This window comes from Hylobates moloch, unplaced genomic scaffold (assembly GCF_009828535.3).
Source record: "Hylobates moloch isolate HMO894 unplaced genomic scaffold, HMol_V3 SCAFFOLD_1, whole genome shotgun sequence".
In the NCBI taxonomy this organism is placed as follows: Eukaryota; Metazoa; Chordata; class Mammalia; order Primates; family Hylobatidae; genus Hylobates; species Hylobates moloch.
Window position 1 is genome coordinate 73,198,602 of NW_026652276.1, and position 20,622 is coordinate 73,219,223.

General features: G+C 38.7%; 1 protein-coding gene across 1 annotated transcript in view; it reads left to right on the forward strand.

The window, feature by feature from the left end:
• Nucleotides 1-20,622, forward strand: part of LRP2 (LDL receptor related protein 2) — a 227,500-nt gene that overhangs the window by 18,510 nt on the left and 188,368 nt on the right. The gene's annotated exons all lie outside the window — the stretch shown is intronic.

Sequence of the window (20,622 nt, forward strand, 5' to 3'; positions counted from 1 at the left end):
AGTTAGTAAATATTTATGTATTTGCAAAAATTCTATGCTATGCTCACATTTTATAAAGAGAAAATTTCTATGGCTTCCTTTAAGGTATTAAGGATAGACTAAATTGTGAAACTGAGCTGAAGCCACTGTTGTAAAAATCACTGGCTGCCAAGCAAAATTTTGGGCTCTTTCTATTATTATAGAAGCTTTCTGGCCATACCCCCACTACCCCTTCCCAACTTCCCTAAGGATCTCCAGTCTCAGCAGGATCTACCCTGGACATGGTTAACCTGTGGCCAAACCCTTTCTGGTACTGGGATACGGTCTGGAATCACAGCTCAGAGATTTAGCTCGACTGCTTTCCAGACGTGTACCTCTGAAGCTCTCTGAGCTTCAGTTTCCTGGACTATACAATGGGTGTTAGTAATTTCTACCTTACAGGTATCTGGGAATATTTAAAGGACATTGTGAACTTGCAAGGTCCTGGCACTTGGTGAGCATTCAGTAAACATTTGGCCCCACAGGGAACCTGATATTAAATCATTCATAGTTGACCAGCTCTTGGTTAGGTCATGCAGCAAAGCAGCCACCATGCTGTGGTTTTTTGAAATAAAGAAACCACTTGTCAAATTCTCTATTCATAGAAATTGCTGGGGAAAAATACAGCTTTTTAAAGCAGGTGAAACTACTAGACAAAAAAATGTTAGAAGACAGGCCTTGTCACCTGCCTTTCTTCCCCCAAGAATGTTTGGTTCTTCACCTCCCAGGTCTTGAAGGCACAGATCCAAATGTCAAGTTGCCAAGAAGTTCAAATGTTGGTGGACCCAGTGTTTCCATTTTAGGTGTCCTGTGCATGCTTTCTGTAAACTTGGTTTTACGCAGAACTTGCTGGTGATGTCTCTGTAACTCTGAGAACAGGAATGATGGAAGCATGGGTCTGAGTGGAGGTCAGATGTGTCTCTGGGCAAGGAGAAGGATTTGCCCAGGGAAGACTACACTTGAAGAGGAGCACTTGATTTTGTGAGACGTTTTAGGCAGATCATGTAAGAATCACAGTCAATGAAGGGTTTTCTCTCTTGTTAAAGTTCCTTATTATTTCATGAAACTACAGAAAGGTCAGTGAGACGTTCAATAGGTGAGAAAGCTGCCAAGCTGGACTTGGTTAATAATTACAGTTAAAATAATCACTGATGTATTTATTTCACACACATTTATTGCAAGCATATTTTGTCAGGAACTGACACGCATAGATGAATAAGACATGCAAATAAACAATTGTGCTACAGGGTGAGAGGTCTATAATAGAAGTTTGGGAGCACAGAAAAGGCAGTGTTGTAGTCAACTAGGCCTGAGAGGACCAAGGGCCAAGGAAGACCGCACAGATTGCCATTTGAACTGAATCTTGAAGGAGCTGGGAGAGTGGACTGTGGAGGATTTTGTATGTCAAGCTAAGAAGTTTGGTGCCTTTGAAGAAATGTAAGCTGGGAAGTACAATGATCAGACTTTCATTTTGTAAAAAGAATACTTGCTGCAATGAGAGAAAGCAGATGAACTAGTTAAGTTAGAGGATTACTGGGATTATCTGGGTAACAGATGATGAGGGCAGAACTAGACTTGTGCACCTGGAAGTGATGAGAAAAGGAGAGAGTCACCATGGAACAAAGAGAAAGCTTTTATTTGTTGCTGTTTTTGATAATTCCTGTTATTTGTTTTATAAGTTTGTATGTTCTATTTATGGGAATATTAGACATGTCTTTTCAATGTATGTGTATGTTAATTACACCCATAAATATTCACCTTTTTTTTTTTTTTTAATTTTCCTGCCTGAAAAATTTCCAGCTTGCTGTCTGTCTGGGCACAGTGTGTGACGTTTTCTTTGTTTTAGTTCATTGATTTCTAGTTGGTTCATCTCCCTCAGGGAACGTTTGGAAACATATAGTAGCATTTTTTGATTGTCACAATGCCTGAGTATCCCTGCCAGCATTTAGAGGGCAGAGGACAGGAATGCTAAACCGTTGCAATACACAGGATAGTTCCATACTACAAAGAATTGTCTGGGCTTAAATGCCAATAGTGCCTCTGTTAGGGGTCCATCTTGGTTGATAGGAAGTGAATAGAGAGACAGGAAGGGATGCTATTGGTAATAAGGGCGGTCATACACTGAAACTTATTATATGCCTGATATATATTCACGATAGCTGTAGTATTTCGTTCTTGTGACACTCCGGGGAGGTAGATACCATTACTATCCCCTTTTTACTAATGAGTGAACTGAGGCAGAGTAGGATATTTGGCTCTGGGCCTCACATGCTTAACTCTAATGCTCTGTTTTCCCACATGCTTTACTTTCTTGTAACTTTAAATTAATAATAAGAGGAAAAGGAGAACCACATTTGCTTTGTGCTTTATTGTTTGTTAAATATCAGAATATACCTCCTGGAAACATTTCTGCCAGTTTAGTAGAATATTGACAAGTTATCACCTCCAAGCATTTTTTAAAATATGGAAAATGTTTGATGAAATTTGTTTAAAATTAGGATGGCTTTGTAGATTGGAAGAAACTCTTATTTGATGGAAAAATACTTGGTGCTCCATAAATGCCTGGGGACTTGAATTGACTCTATGGAGGCACTTAGTGGCTTTAGAGGGTGTCACCGATCTTGCAAATTTATTTTTATTTTTATTTTTTTACTTCACATAAAAGACAATCTGCCTCACGTACGATCTTTGTAATTTGAAGACGTGCCAGTGACATTGATGAAGAATGTGACTTTTTCTTGGACATGCCTTGCACTTCCCTGTTTCTGTGCCAGTTCTAGTTTGTTTCCTCTGTAAGGCAACTCCTCCCCTCAGATCCATCTATCTGTAGCTTAAATGCACCTTCCTCTATAGGACCTTTCTTGATATCCACTGTATGTTGTCTGAACCTCTCTTACAGCATGTCTTCTCATGCCATGAGATACAATCATTTGTGTATGTATTTTATCTTTTCCTCTAGAAGAGTACCATATTTTGGGAGAGGCATGGAACAGGATCACCGATGCTAAGAGTATGCCTAGCTCCTCTGGTCTCTTGTGTCTGGCACAGTGCCAGGCATAAACATGCACTCAAGAAATTTTTGTTTAATAGAAAGTCAGAAGAACAACGTGTGTTATAGTAAAGCAACTCCATCATGTTGGGGAGGTAATAGGCACGCTCTACTCTGGGCTTCTGTCGCAGGGAGGATTTTGTTTGACTTGAACAGGACAAATATTTAATTCTCTCTTACATAACCAGCAGTAGAAGGCTGGTCTGGTGCTTCCATGATACCGTTAGAGACTCAGGCTCCACAGTCCTCTGCTGGTGACTCCCATTCCTGAAGTCACCTCATTGTCCAAAATGGCTGCCATAGCCATAGCCATCCTTTCTCTATGCCAGGTAGTGGGATTGCAGAAGGAGAAAGAAGGACATGTCTTCTCTGTTTAAAGGAGACTTTCCAGAAGTCCCACACAACACTACTGCTTGCATTTGATCTCATCAATTAAGACTTAGTCCTATGATCACATTTGGCTGAAGTTTGGAAAATGTAGCTTTTTAGCTCAGCACATAGTTCACCTGAGTAACACTGGGTTCTATTACTGAGGAAGAAGAGGCAAATGAATGTTAAAGTATGCTATGACTGGTCCTGGCCAAAGCTGGTCGGGTGACACTGGACATCTTCTCTTCAGCTTTGAATACCACATTTTGGGAGAGGCATAGAAAATTTGAACTTTATTTGAAAGAGAGAAACAAGAATGATGAGAAAACTGGAAACAATATTATGGGGGAATGATGGAAAAACTGGAGATGTTTCTTTTGGACAAGAGAATAGGGGAACAATGGCTAGCTCTCCAAATATTTGAAGAACTATTATATGAAGAAGGATAAAACTTATTCTAAATGACTCTAAGAGATGGGAAAGAAATTGTAGATATATCGTATGCACCAAAAGAATGCTGGAATTCGACTTTAGGGTCACTTTTAACCTTAGACCTTATATAGTACAGATGCATACCATATAGATGTATCCATAAGTTTTTGCTTTTGCGGTTAAAATATTGCTTATTCTCTGGTTACTTCATATTGGAATTCCCTTTACCGAGGGTTGCTATGGTGACAACACCCTTAGCAGTCTGCATTTTGAAAAGCTTTGGACTTTTCCTTTTGTGAGATGTGGTCTCTATGTTTCCCCCATGCTTGGCCTTTTTCAAAATGTCATCAAATCAGAAACAATTTCCAAATTTATCAGAGTGAAGTGAGGAGAATTTTAAAATCGTAGATACTAATAACAGGGGTTAGTAATTCTATACTGTATAACTCAGTGATTCAATAAATATTGTCACTATCAACTTCTTTGGATTAAGATAGCTATGTCTAGGCAACTGGTTAGTGTTATTTAGTTAAGCATGTATTTTTCAATTATTACTAAGTTTCTTAAGCACCCTTGAAATATAATTGTTGAAAATGTCTTAAAAACACAGCTAGTATCAACCAGAGAAATAATTTAGCAAAGAGTTAATTTATTTCACTAAGTAGTGATATATTTTTGAAAGCATGTGGAATAGATGTGTGCCTATAAACTTGACTATCTTTGTGAATTAAGTTTTATTTTTTTAGTTCAGTTTTACCTTGAATATGGATATGTTGTTGTTCTGTGAATCTTAGACATCAGAAAGATTTAGTTGGGAAGAGAGTATAATGTAAAATAAAAGTAATAATAAAATTTAGTAATAATAAAATACTCAAATTTCTGTATTAAATTAGCTTTTGGGGGAATTAGCTACATAATTAGGTTATTTTAATAGATTTTCAAACTGGGTTGCAGATGCTGAATATAGAAGAGCTACATATATACATAAACTCTCATAAAAGCAAATATATGTGAAGCAAAAAAACCCTGTAGAATTCAGAGGGAGACAATATTTGGAGTTTAAAGGATCAGAAAACACTAGCCTAAAAATAGTATCAGTAATCAATTTTTATTAAACACTTACTGATATGCCAGACCCATAATCCTCACTCTACCCTCATATTAATTTTATGAGTAAGAGCTCTTATTATCTCCATTTTTAGATGAGGAAACCGAGGCACAGAAATTAAAATGGCTGTCAGAGAGTTAGTAAGAGGTGGAGCAGGGGTTTCAACCCCTAGTCTATGACTAGAGGGACTTCACTCTGGACAGTTACTTGGCTTCTAAGCAGTCTTCACGTGCTCTTCCCGTTCCTTGCCCTACTGTAATATTATAGTAGTTTCCCAGTAGTACGCAGCCATCTGGCTATTCAGACTTTGTCTCTTAACCTTCTGTGGATAAGCTGTTGACTTTTAGACATGCTGGGCAGAATGGAAGAAGAAAATACAGACTGTTATACTTGGAGAAATAATGATTTCATATGTAGCAGTAGTTGAATCAATAGGTGGACAAATTTATTGAAACTTATTGAGTTAATCCAGTGATGATAAACAAACACATGGCCAAATGAGCACTCTATAAAGTGTGCCTTCTGGAATGCATATTGTCTTGTCTTTTTCCTTCCTTCCTTCCTTCCTTCCTTCCTTCCTTCCTTCCTTCCTTCCTTCCCTCCCTCCTCCTCCTTTTCTTTTCTTTCCTCTTTTCTTTCTCTCTTTCTCTCTTTCTTTCCTCTCCTCCCCTACTCCCTCTCTTCCTCCTTCCCTACTTCCCCCCATTTCTTTTCCTCTTTCTTTTGCTCTGGGTTTGCTCTGTCAGTCAGGCTGGAGTGCAGTGCAGTGGCAAGATCATAGCTCACTGCAGCAAACTCCTGGGCGCAAGCGATCCTCCCACCTCAGCCTCCTGAATAGCTAGGACTACAGGTGTGCACCATCACACCTGGTTAATTGGTTTTGCTTTTGTAGATACTGGCTCTCACTATGTTGCCCAGGGTGGTTTCAAACTCCTGGGCTCAAGCGATCCTCCTGCCTCAGCCTCCCAAAATGTTGGGATTATAGGTGTGAGCCACCATACCTGGCCTCAAGTCTGTTTCTTGATCAGTAAGCCTGGTAACATTGGGCTGTCTTGTGTGCATATATGTAGATGTACATGAATACGTACACATATATTCCACTTTGTGTGGAATGGATGAATCTTTTGTTTCCAGTGGAAGGAGTTCTTTGAGTTACAAATAGTAGAATAAGGGCTTTCAGTTTACAACAGAACCCAAATGACAGTGTTTCATTAATCATGTTCACATGTTAATGGATTCTCTTGAGGCCTTTGGAGTCATTGCTTTTGCAGTATTTCCTTAGGGCCTTTTTCTTCAGTCCAGATTAATCTAAAATACATTGCACTGATCCAGAGATGTCACCAAATTCTCCTGAAAAGCCCTTTGACTGTATTTGGACTGGCCTGTGCTTTTATGGAAAAATGCTATCTCACTGCTGATGAGGTTTCTGGCATTAGCAAAGATGGCCTTATACATGGTACCACAACCTATGTGGTACGATGTTAGGAGCCCTGATAAGATACTCTGTTCCCCTACAATCTGCTCCATCAAGCCGGTGAGGAAGGTATGTAGGCATTAGGAATGCCTAAAATGCCACAATTAGAAAATTCATTCCTTGGAGGGCTTCTGTTTTCTGCTGAAAGTGCAAATACCCGTAGAAGGCTTTAAGAATCACTCAAACCTTCCTGTGAATAAGTTCACCTGGGAGCAGATTTTTGGGGTCAGGGTCACGAGCCATGAAAACTCTGGCCATGTCATGGGGATCTGAGGGAGAGAGAAGGAAAGGATTTTTAGACAGGGGTGGGGGAAGTCAGGCGGAGGTGGGACCATTTAACTAGATAAGGCTCTAATCGTCTCATTCCTGGACTATCAGAACAGCCTTTTAAGTGTAAGTTGCTTTTCCCTCTTTGTAACCTTACCCACCAAACTTTGTGAAGTGTTGAGTGCTTATAGTAAACAGAGTGAACATAACTCTTCCCAGGGAAGAACTGGCTGACTTTAGTTTCTTGGTTTCTGGAAGGAGATGGGATAGTTGTATTGGTTTGCTTGAGGATAGCCAAATGGTTGTGGACAAGAGGGCTTGTTTCTTGACAAGTGTTATTCTGCCTTAAGAATGCAAAGATAAATGGTCTACCAGAGCTTCAGTACCTGTTTGTTGCATTGCATTTAGTTTGGAGTGTTTGCTCTGTGCAGTGGAGAATACTTTGGAGGGTGGTAAGATCTCTCTGTTTCATTAGTGGAAAAGAATAGGAGTGGGGTCATGGCAATGGGGTATTTCATTCCTTTGGGTGTGTGTGTGTGTGTGTGTGTGTGTGTGTGTGATGGAGTCTTGCTCTGTCACCCAGGATGGAGTATAGTAGCCCAATCGCAGCTCACTGCAGCCTCTGCCTCCTGGTTTCAAGTGATTCTCCTGCCTCAGCCTCCTCAGTAGCTGGGATTACAGGTGCATGCCACCGCGCCTGGCTAATTTTTTTGTATTTTCGGTAGAGATGGGGTTTCACCATGTTGCCCAGGCTGGTGTTGAACTCCTGACCTCCAGTGATCCAACTGCCTCGGCCTCCCAAAGTGCTGGGATTATAGGCATGAGCCACTGCGCCTGACCTCATTCCTTCTTTTGCAGGGGCTGGATGTTTAGGTTTATGGAAATCTATTCTCATTCAAACAGAAATAAGGTAACAAGATAATAAAGTTTTTATTTGAATGAATTAGAAAGGCATTATTAGATGTTATTTTAGTTAAAGAATATTTTTGCATTTATTGCATTCTTCTGTTATATAAGAGAAAGTTTAGAGAATTAGGATAGTGAATATTTTTAATGCTTTTTTTTTTTTTTTGAGATGAAGTCTCACTCAGTCACCCAGGCTGGAGTGCAATGGCACTATCTTGGCTCACTGCAACTTCTGCCTCCTGGGTTCAGGAGATTCTCCCACCTCAGCCTCCCAAATAGCTGGGACTACAGGTGTGTGCCACCATGCCTGGTTAATTTTTTGTATTTTTAGTAGGGATGGGGTTTTGCCATGTTGGCCAGGCTGGTCTTGAACTCCTGACCTCAAGTGATCTACCCACCTTGGACTCCCAAAGTGCTGGGATTACAGGAGTGATCCACCACACCTGGCCTTTAATGCTTTTAGGAAAAATTTGAAGTTCTTTTAAATGTGGGACCTGGAGAATCGCTGAACTTCCTTTTTTTTTTTTACTTCTATTGAGACAGGATTTCTCTCTGCTGTCTATGCTGATTATGGGCTCCTGAGCTCAAGAGATCCTCCTGCTATGGCCTCCCAAAGTGCTGGGGTTACAGGCATGAGCTACTGTGCTGGCCAAACTTTTTAAACGGAAAACTTTTTAGCTTGGTTTCAGTTGATTAATCCTGAATTTCTTTATGTTCTCAATTCTATGGCTTATGCCAAGGCATGAGTTGAGGTCAACAGAAATCCTTTTATGATGATAGAAAGATAACGATGTCCAAGTTTAATGTACAGTATAATGACTTAAGGTCAATTCTAGGAAAGCCTGTATATTTATCATCAATTTCTTTTTGGTGTTGGAATTATACACCTACAGTATTTCATGTAAAACTCCAGAGGATCACCTGAAATATGAATGATTTACAATAGACAAAATAATAAAAATGCTCATTGTAGGAAAATAGAAAAATATATAAACAAGAAAATAAACATAAAAATACATAAACAAGAAAATAGCAAGTTGGGAGCAAGCTTGCTTTTGACTCTAGTTTGAGCTGTGTTTCTTAGAATAAATCTTGATTTTCACTCTTGCCCATGACCCAAGACTGGGCCAGTGGAGGCAACCACCACCATCTGTGCTTTCAGTGCTGAGCATCCTACCAAGCAAGGTGGCTTAGATTTTGAAAGTTTTCTCTCAGCCAGATAGTAGGGGAACAGCTCTCAGAATGTTAGAATTAGATGAGTGGTGGGAATGCCCCGGAAGGAACCACACTTCATGGAGGGACGGCTGTGCTTCAGGCATTGTGCCAGAGGTTTACAGGGACCTCTTTAATCCTCACCATAACCTGATTTTGCAGGTCAGAAATTTTGTAAGTATGAAAACTGCATACTGTATCAGTTTAAATTCAAGTTCATCAAGCTAAACCAGTTCAGTAACAAATATTTATTGAGTGAAGGTTCAGTGGTAAATGAGACACAAACAGTTCCTGCCCTCATGGAACTTAGAGTTTGGAATGACATAGGGACAGTCAGTGCTTTGCCAGAGTTGAAAGCCATGCATCTCTTGGCTTTCTGGCGATTGCTTTTTCCATTGTTATTCTTATTTTAGGCATTCTTACTGAATTTAATTTAAATTTTACTTAATTATTATAATGCCTATGGATCCATGTTCTGCATATTACCTCATTCATGCTCATCCAAGACTGATGAGATGGCCACGGAAAACTCTATTCTTGATCAACACTCTAATATCATTTTATTTTCTTTAATTGCCTTTTTAAAAAGTATGATACAAACAAAACTCCAGTAAGCAAATGGCTTTAATTATTTGTGTGTCAGTTAATAGAGATTTTATTGTATATATTTTCTGGTATAGTTTATTACTGAAGCCATACATTTTTTAGCATTAAAATTCTAAGATTTTATATTTATAATAGTGACAAAGGTTTTTACTGTAATTACTAATGATATTTAAAACACAGATGAGGCAAAATCTTAGGAAATATACTTTACTTTTTTTCCTTCCATTTCTGGCAATCATTGCAGATAAACCTGTAATTTTATTCATGTTTTTATTAATATGGGGACATTATAAATTCATTATGTCTGTGCAGAAACCTGAACACCACTTTATTACATGTGGGTATCAGTTGGTGACAATGTAATACTGTTGATTCTGTGTCAGCAAGCTATTGAATTGTTTCAAGTCATCACAATCACATTATAACATGAAGTGATAACATTGACAGAGCCTGAAAGTGGTTTGGAGACCTCCTCATGCTATTTGAGCCCAGGCATAACAAAACGGGGCCAAAGGACTCCTTCTTTATAGATTTACAAGGCAATGATTTGGTGTTACATTTGTTTTTGTATAGGGAAATTATTTATTTATTTATTTATTTATTTTATTTACATTTTCTTTTTTTTTTTATTATTATACTTTAGGTTTTAGGGTACATGTGCACAATGTGCAGGTTTGTTACATATGTATCCATGTGCCATGTTGTTTTGCTGCACCCATTAACTCGTCATTTAGCATTAGGTATATCTCCTAATGCTGTCCCTACCCGCTCCTCCCACCCCACAACAGTCCCCGGAGTGTGATGTTCCCCTTCCTGTGTCCATGAGTTCTCATTGTTCAATTCCCACCTATGAGTGAGAACATGCGGTGTTTGGTTTTTTGTCCTTGCGATAGTTTACTGAGAATGATGTTTTCCAGTTTCATCCATGTCCCTACAAAGGACACAAACTCATCATTTTTTATGGCTGCATAGTATTCCATGGTGTATATGTGCCACATTTTCTTAATCCAGTCTATCATTGTTGGACATTTGGGTTGGTTCCAACTCTTTGTTATTGTGAATAGTGACGCAATAAACATACGTGTGCATGTGTCTTTATAGCAGCATGATTTATAGTCCTTTGGGTATATACCCAGTAATGGGATGGCTGGGTCAAATGGTACAGAATGGGAGAAAATTTTTGCAACCTACTCATCTGACAAAGGGCTAATATCCAGAATCTACAATGAACTCAAACAAATTTACAAGAAAAAAACAAACAACCCCATCAAAAAGTGGGCAAAGGACATGAACAGACACTTCTCAAAAGAAGACATTTATGCAGCCAAAAAACACATGAAAAAATGCTCATCATCACTGGCCATCAGAGAAATGCAAATGAAAACCACAGTGAGATACCATCTCACACCAGTTAGAATGGCCATCATTAAAAAGTCAGGAAACAACAGGTGCTGGAGAGGATGTGGAGAAATAGGAACACTTTTACACTGTTGGTGGGACTGTAAACTAGTTCAACCATTGTGGAAGTCAGTGTGGAGATTCCTCAGGGATCTGTATAGGGAAATTAAAATCATGATTATGCTATATTAGCAAATTGCTTATAAAACAAATTACAATTTTTGATTGTAGGATAAGATGTACTCTTGCAGCCCCCCTCCCTCCCTCCCTCCCGCCCTTCCTTCCTTCCTTCCTTCCTTCCTTCTTTCCTTCCTTCCTTCCTTCCCTCCTTCCTTCCTTGTAGATCTCTTTGTCATAATTTGGACATCATCTTGGTTTCACACATATATTCTAATACATCATATATAGTTCATTTATTGAGGGTAGGCTGGGTACTAGGAGGTCCTGTAATGGGCCTTGGGAATATAGAGGTCGCTTAGCCTCATCTGTTCTGTTCTTTATATTTCATATATCCAGGTCGTGGCAGGAGAATTTTGAACTTTCTGCTTATCAAATCCTTTCCAAGGCATAACTTGTCACTAAAGGGAAAAAATACAAAAATATTATGTAAAACATCAGCAAAACCAGTTTTCAAAAAAGGGAATGACATAGTACATTTTTATTAAAAATGTCGACTTCAGTTTACTAGATGATTAATTATCAGTACTTACTGCCCAAGAAAAGGCTTTTAAACTTATTGTTGGAAATCTTTTGGCACTCTTGCTGCACAATATTTCTTAATAGTTTAAGAAAATTCTTACTCTGTTAGCAGAAGCCATACATGCCCATCACTAAATGGTCAAGGTTGAGGCATGCCTGTGTGTGCAACTCAGTTATTCATCTAACGAATGAACTGTGGATAAAGTTTAGTGTTTGTGTGAATAACAATGCAATGAGCCTCACCATCACCAAACATAAACATTTCTGATAAGAGTTGTCATCAGAGTTGCTTATTGATGTTGAAGCATTGGTTTCGTTAAATTATATATATATGTGTGTGTGCATACTTATGTGTATGTATATATATATGTATATATATGTATATACCTGATCTCTACTTTCTGAAAATTTACACATTTAGAATGGGAGGTTATTTAGTTCCTAGCATGTAACTTGTGACTTATAAACCCACTTAGAAATTACATACTGCTTCAGTCTGAATTTGGGCCATAGCCAAATAAGGGTGAGTTGCCATTTTGTACCAAATTGAGGTTAAGGTGCAAGATGCCAGGTGTCATTTAAACCAAGGTTACGATGCAAGATGCTAGGTCTCATGAAATTTAGTGTCTGGACACTGATTGCTAACTTTGACATCTCTCCTTTCTGCCCTCTTATTCTCTCTCTCCCTTTTTATTTTTCTCCCTATTTTTGCCTCTTCTCTCTCTTCTCATGTCTTTAGAGCTTGTTGTTACTATTGCGATAGTGAAGAACTAAATAACATGGAGTTAGGGAGAAGGAATACAGCAAGGTGTTTATAAGATTCAGTCAAGAAGGTCCATTTAGTAGTTATAAATAATTTAGCCTATGATTATGGGGAATTACCAAATCTACCAGTTGAGAGTCAATTTCTTCTCTTCTTGTTGCTATTGTCATAATTTGCTGTATCAAACTATTGTTCATTTGATAAACTGGTGATCTCATCTGATTATTAAGGTGACCAAAATGAAAGTGATGCTTATAGCTTTAACATATCCATGTCAGTTTGATTTGTGGTTCAACACTTGAACCTAATTAATCAGGAAAACCCTAATCTGATGCTGTCTATTAATGCTAGTCTGAAACACCACTCAAAAGCCTTAAGCAAGAAAGCTGCCTTTCTAAAGTCTCTCTTGTCATTTATTTGTCATGAATGTCCATTTTCTTTTTTAGTGTTTGATTCCACTCAACCATTTTCCAGTAATTTATATTGCTAATCAAAAAGCCATATAGGAATTCTCTGGGTGATTGGGACTGGAAATGTGCTCTGAAATGGGAATGATTTGTAGTTTTTGCACAGGCTGTGTTAAATCATGAGGTGCTGAAGGGCATGTTATTCTTGTAGGTAGTTTGATTCATTGGGTCCTTATTTACCTGGGCAGGCAGGCCATCTTAAATTTTCTTCTGTTTGGATAGTGTTCTTTTCAACATCCTATAAGTGTAGCTCTTTTACCATGAAAGGTGTAAATAACCAGTTAGTCCCTAGTGGGGATTGGGGGCAGAGGAGAAGAAAGTCTTGGGCTTAGTTTCCTTCCATGTGTAGGGAAGGTTCCTCTCCAGGAACCTCAGTGACTTAGCTGATAGAGGAGGCACTGCATGAGCTATTCAGGAGGAGCACAGAAAAGACTGGTACAAATACAGTTTCAGTGCTTTGATGCTGGCTAACAGGAAGTTTTCATTGTTCAGCGTTCTTGGTAAAAACTTGGACATTCTTTTGAATGTTTGGGCACTTAAGTGATTGTCAATTTATATTTTTATTTTTTTGTGAGTGTATGCAGTTGGGGTGGGGAGAGGACATTTGGAGAAATTATTTTTTTGCTCTGATAATGAATACGGACGGGAAAAGTTTGCACCATAACGCAGAGGTGTTTATGACTGTTTTTCATAGCCACAATCCTTTATATTAATGATGAACTACTTGACGATTTCAGATGCTTGTGTTTTTCTAGTGTGGTCCCCTCCCCTTGAAGGGGTAGACCTGTGGACGTGTGATGGAATGGAGCATTCCAGGGTGAAACAGGCCTTCCTGGAACTTAGATTCTTTATCACACTCCCAGGGGAGTTCATTTCAAGTTGCTGGTACTAGCAGCTACAGCGTGAAATTGCCCAATCCTAGGTGCTCTTATTGATGAGTAGGAAGGAGTGGGATTGCTGTTTAAGATATTTTATTATCTTTAGAAGGGAAGAATTTATTATGGTTTTTTTTTTTTTAGATGATCTCTTTCATGTGGGCTAAGATAATTTTGAGCTCTGACTGTCCAAGCTGCTTAGAGGTTCTGAGTTGTTCTTCACTGGGGGTGGTACTGCCACTCTCAAGAGGCATGGATGTACCTGGGAGTATTTTTTTTTTCACAGTGATGTGGGGGGGCACTACTGGTGTTCCACAGGTGGGGGCCAGGGATGATGTACATACTGCTTTGCCCAGGACAGTTCTGCAAGGTGAGTAATTGTCCCACCCCAAATGGCGATAGCATCCTACTCATGTAGTGTGTCTACATGAGAACCTCTGAGAAGTGTGGCTTTGCTTATAATGCTCTGTAGTGCTGATGGACTGCCTGATTGTAGAGGTGAGAGGTGCATAATGAAAAAACAAGCAGGATGTAAGAGCCTTGGGGGCAGGGGAGAAAGACAGGTGACTAGTGTCTAAATGGAAATGGAGAAGGGTAGCTCAGTTATAAATGGCTCAGTTTAAATCTCTCATTGCTCAGAACTGAGAGGCTACTAAAGTAGTACCTCTCATTCTGCTGCCATTTGGTTATTGGAAAGGCACTTTATTTTAATTGCTAAGCAAATATTTAAGTAATCTTTGAGATCTACTATCTTGAGAGCTGACTGGATTCTGTGGCCTGGATACTCAGACACGTCCAGCTTGGAGAGGATGGTGGGGGCTGGTCATTAGGATGTTGTTGGCAATGCCCTAAGGCAGCGGTCCCCAACCTTTTTGGCACCAGCGATTGGTTTCATGGAAGACAATTTTTCCATGGACAGCGGGGTGGTGGTGGGGGACGGATGGTTTCGGGATGACACTGTTTCACCTCAGATCATCAGGAATTTTCTCATAAGGAATGCACAACCTAGATCCCTCTCACGTGCAGTTCACAACAGGGTTTGTGCTCCTATGCAGCCACTCATCTGACAGGAGGCGGAGCTCAGGCAATAATGCTTGCTCACCCACCTCTCACCTGCTGCTGTGTAGCCTGGTTCCTAGCAGGCCACGGACCAGTACTGGTCTGTAGCCCAGGGACTGGGGACCCCTCCCTCATGGAACCTCTTGGTAGTTTGCCATGGAAGCGGACCTGCTTTGGATCCTCCTGGGGCAGCTGGAGGGGCTGCAGGGTGAGACCCTTCTCTGCTAGCAGCCTCTTTCCTACACCTACCAGCCTGCTCACTGGGGTCATGGTTGGGGTGAGGTTCTAGGGATTGAAGTGGAGCTCCAAGCTCTTCTCATGGTCAAAGTCTGTATGCTAGTTTAGGCTTTACCTACTCAGAGTGATCTTCACTTTTAACACAGTTACTGCCTGAGTAATCACCCTCATACTCATTTGATAGGCACTCTTTGGCTTGGCACTCAAAGCTCTTTTTTCTCCGTCTTCTCAGCCTTGTTGCCTACCACTGTCCAAGAGGTCGCCACTGCTTGGGTCATACTTATTAGACCCTCACCCATGCTAAGCTTCTGTCAAGTTTTTGTTCTTTTTTTTCTTAGAGACAGGTTTCGCCATGTTGGCCAGGCTGGTCTTGAACTCCTGGCCTCAAGTGATCTGCCCGGCATGGCCTCCCAAAATGCTGGGATTATAGGCGTGCATGATCACGCCTGGCCTGTCAAGTTGTTTTGACCCTACCCGCAAAGCCTGGCCTCCCTCTTCACCTCCCCAAATCCTGCTCATTCACAAAGACCCAGTGTAGTCTCACAATTCTTTGTGAAGACTTCTGTGATGACACCAGCCTGCAGTGTTATTTTTTTTCCCCAAGGCCAGTTGGTTTTTATTGTCTCCATTGCTTATTTGGAACCAAATTGTCTGTTGTCAGATGGCATAGCTTTGGAATCAGACTAACTCAGTGTAAATCTGTGCTCCACTACCTACTAGCTGTGAGATTTGTTCAAGCCTCGTTGTCCTCATCTATGAAATGGGGCCATTGATACCATCTCACAAAGCTGTTGTGAGGATAAGTAAAGTAATGCACAGGAAACACTTAAAATATTGCTGGCAAGTTATGGGTGAACAAATGCTGTCATTTGCTTTGCAGGACATGAAATGATGAAATAAGTACAGGCTCTGGAGTCACACGGGTCCTGGGGCTAAATCAGACCTTGACATTTTCTACCTTTGTGGCCCTTGGGGGAGTTGGTTAATGTCACTGAGGCTCAGGTTCCCTTCTATTAAATAAGTATAAATCTCACATCATACAGTTCTGAGAGGATCCAGTGGATATGTATAAAGCTTTACATATTGTCTAACACATAGTAGGTACTCAGTAAACAATATCAGCTGTTGTTATTGCATGGATATTTAATTTATAACATATAAATCACTTTTGCCCCCAGTAAACTTATAGGCTCTGTCAAAAAAGGACCATATCTTATTTTTTTTCTTTCACTGATCCTAGGACAATTGCACATAGTAGTTATGAATTTATTTGTGGCTTTAGTGAATCTGGCATCATATTCTTTTGGTCCTTATTTATTTATTCATTTATTTTTGCACTAAATGGTGTGTCTACATGATAATGCATCAACTTGCATTGTGGGTTTTGTCCCCAAATCTTTGACTTCTTGAAATGTCCTTATAGTATTGTTTTTCTTTAAGAAAACATCAGGGCTCTGAAACAATAATTGGGACAGAGCAGTCTATTCAGTGGTTTGTAAACTGGATTAAAAAAAAAAAACAAAAGAATTCCTGCCACCTATTTGGTGATCTGTAAGGAAAACCAGACAGTTAAAATGTTGCACAGAAAGAGAATAGTAGGTTGGTTTGCTGTTCCTGTCTTGTTTCACTTTCATTAACTGAATCCTTGACTATTCTATCAATTTGACACTAGACAGGGTAGGGTGCTCCATATAATTTGTTACCCTTGGCTATCATCACTACGGTGTAAAGTTTTGGAAATAAGCAGGTGACCTTAAATCTTCAAAAGGGGCTGGCCTTGTTTATGTGGGCAAGGTATGGGAATTGTAGTGAAATGTCAGCCAACTTATGGATATCAGAAGTATGTCTATCAGTACCAAAGGAATCAAAATTAAGTACAGAAAAAGTGAAGCAAAAATTATGGGTAAGTTAAGGAATTGCCTCTTAAATTTGTTTGTTTCTTTGAGTTCAGTGAAGGTGGGACTCTTAAGATGTGATTTAGTCATACACATTTTTAAAAAGAGAACTGTACCTCCTCAGGTAGACCAAGTGTTTGGGAGGACCAGCATGTGTTAAGAGGATCTAGTGGGGAAATAGGATTTGCCACAGAAATTACCTTACTCTGTTAACTTTGGACAATGTTCCATTGACTACCACTTGCCTTTGTCTTATAAGAAGAGAATTTATGGAAGGAGAAAGAAACTTACAAGGAAAGGGTAAAAGAATGAAACTGCTATTAATATGACTCAATGTTTTTTTCTTCCTTTTTTTAAAAAAAACTTCTAGATATTCCTCTTTTTTCAGATTATTCCAGATTCCATTTTTCTTTCTATGGATTTAAGATGGTAAATTTCTATTTAAAGTCTCATTGTTTGCTCTGATAGCTTTCTATATCTCTGATATATAATGGTCTCAGCAGTCTGAGTTTTACAAAGAGAATTCTACACTTCCTGACGAACATGCATTAGCTATTCCATAAGCACCTGGTGCTGTGCCAGAGGCTGTAAATGACACAGAGGAATGTTCTCAATCCAGCGTTGTTCCTTGCTGTGGAAAACAAACAGGCAAATGACTTCTCTTCTCTGAGTGCTATCTGTTACTCTAATATCTTATCTTAACACATTCTTAGTCCAACACTTACCCAGGAAGCTTGGGATATGGCTACTTATAAAGAAAGGATTACTCTTGTTTTTTTTTTTTTTTTTTCTAGCTTTGGGCTCTTTATGAGGTTGAAAACAAGTTTATTCCTATGTCTAATGTAAATTTTACTACACATATCGAAACACTTAATTTTTTTTTGCGTTGCTTTCGATAGCTGCAATTTTTCCTAAGCCTAATAATTTTTTAATGCTATGTTAGTCACCAAGTAGACTACTTTTTTTCTCCAACTGAAGTATATGAGCACTATGGATTCTATGCCAGCCCAATAATGAACTCAGTTAATGTTAATTGAGAGCAGCTTTGGGGAAAAAAAATCAGATTTTTACATTCATTCTTGAGTTTAGTGGAATAAACTTTTTTTTTGGTGAAAGGGAACATAGAGTAGTGGTCAAGTAGCACGAATGCTGGAATCAGAACTGTCAGATTCAAATCCTTGCTTTGCACATATTTGCTATTGGATCTTGGGCAAGTTACTGAATTGCTCTGTGCTTCAATTTATTTATTTGCAAAATATTCATAATAACAGCATCTATTTCATAGGGTTATTATGAGGATTAAATGAGCTAATGTTGGCAGAGCACTTAGAATGGTGCGTGCCATTTAAGCACTATATGAGTACTTCTTTTCATTTTCCCACCATCTATTCTGATTCATGGGACAGGCAGGGGCTAGTGCTGGAGAGATGGGGTTGTTCATTTGGTTCTGATGGTTCCTTTGTGATGATTGCCTGGCACTTAACAAAAGGTTTTATTTCAATGTGGATTGTATTTTCCTCCTTTCCTCCTTGGTTTTTACTGGAGGGATTTTTTTTTTTCTTTCAATCAGGCATCCCCCAAGCCAGAGAGGCTCCTGGAGAATGTTTTAAAGTTACATAAATGATTGTTTGCAAGATTACTTCTTGCCTAAACTGGGTTGGTTGAATGTGGCAGTTTTGAGACGATTTTCTGAACAAAGTTTTAAAGCTGGCTCTATGTAGATTTTTTTTTTCTCTCTGTGGGTGGCTCCAATGTATGAAATCATCCTCTTAGCTTTTTTTTTTTTTAAACTTCAAATAAATAACAAAATGTAGATAATATCTAGATAAAACTTTTGGAGGGCTTGTGAGTAAAGGCTACTAATTTAAAACAAAACACTCAAAATAAGGTGCATATAGACTAATTGAAGTCAGGGGCACCTGCAATTGTTATTAGACCTAATCTAGACCTTTTCACTAGTGGTTTATTTTTGGTTTATTTTTAAACAACACATATTCCCTTTATGAGGAATGAGCTTCTGAGACCAGTGAAGCATTTTGACTGATTGCTGAGAGGTCACCCAGCAATGATAAAGTATCAGTTTGTTTTTTCTGGAGAGATATTTCCAAACAATAGTCATTTGGGAGTTATAAACAGGCATCGAAGTTACTACTGAAAAGGTGAATTTGACAAATGAATTATAGATGTTGATAAATTGAGTAAATTGGATTTGATATATTAGATAATGGAGTGAGAAGATCAAGTGTGAAAATCACTACCTATAAAAATTACTTAATTGCAACATTTCCCCATCAGTTTCATTTTTTGCATGTGTGATTTTAAATAATTGACTTTGAAGTGTTTTATAAAATGACTTTTGGTTCTCATTTTGTGTTCTTTTCATGATGTGTTTAACTTGGTATTTTAGCTTGGCAAAAACAAACAAGTCCCTCCACCCCACTCCTCAAAAATGGGACTTGTAATAAAAGTTGCTTAAGAAACAACATTAATTATATATATTTTCAAAACAGACAATATATATTGTTCTGATAATTTCCTCCTAAATACTCAGTCTCTAAGTTTATACTTTTCTTTTCTCCATAGCAATATGAAACTGTCTGTAAGAGAACTGTTCTTTATGATTGTTATAATTTTTCAACCAGAAGATACTACCTTTACAACCTCAGATACTAAGGGAGACAAATGTACTGAACTTACAAATGTATTATGTTGGATTACTAACAATAGACCTAATTGATAAAAGTGATTTAATATATGTTGTGTTAATAGCTAAACCTCCAAAGCCCCTAATCTCCCATGGAAATATTGCTTTGTAGAACAAAATCCAATGAGAAGTTCTGGGATTCCAGAGTGAATTTGTACATTCCTTAGGGGCATTTTTGCAAGGGAGGTTGTTGTGTTTTAAAGGTAGTTGATAAGAGACCTGCACCACCAACCCCAGACCTGCACCACCAACCACCATCATGCATTAGTCTATAGAAGGTATTTGGGTGTACATACTCCTGTACCACTCGGTACCACCATTTAGCCAAGCGAAGTTTCTGACCATTTGCAGCATACATTATAAATCAGGATGTCACTACCAGACAATCAGATTTGAACATTCCATGAACAAAGTAGCCTATATACCCTAGAAATAGATCACTTAACTATGTTTATGTCATGCTGTTGATATGCCTGCATTTACACAAATCAGGATAGCACATTGCTTATTTATTTTAGGAGTAGATAATTGATCTGTAAATTTACCTAATTTTGGTTAATTAGCTAAAAATTGAAATGGATAATTTAGCATGATTGCTTAAATACATGGGGAAGATATAATTATTCTTTCAACTGCAAAAATTGCTCCTTTATCCCTTGGGTTTGTGAAAGAATAAAATAATTTTGAGTCTTCTCTAAGTGGGGCTGGTAGTGGCTGCTCTCTTTGAAAAATTTTTCTATGTGGCACATACTGCTTGGGAAGGTCACTGGCCAGGTATTTGGGGAACTTTGTCCCTTGGGGAGACCTAGGAAAATCACAGGATATATTTGTTCAGTGAAGTGAACTTGTTTAAGTTATATTGTCCTTCCAGTATCACTAGGGACTATCACTGCCACTTGGGGTGTCAACTTTTGGTGTCAAGTTTGTATACTCTTGTTGGCTGCAGAGATTTTGTTTTGTTTTGTTTTTGGCTCTTTGGTTTAAAAAATTGTTTGCAGAGATGAGCTTATAGATCTGGCAAGTTATAATTTAATTTTTAAAAATTAAGACAAAATATTAGTCTGAATCTAAGAATGAAAGGCCA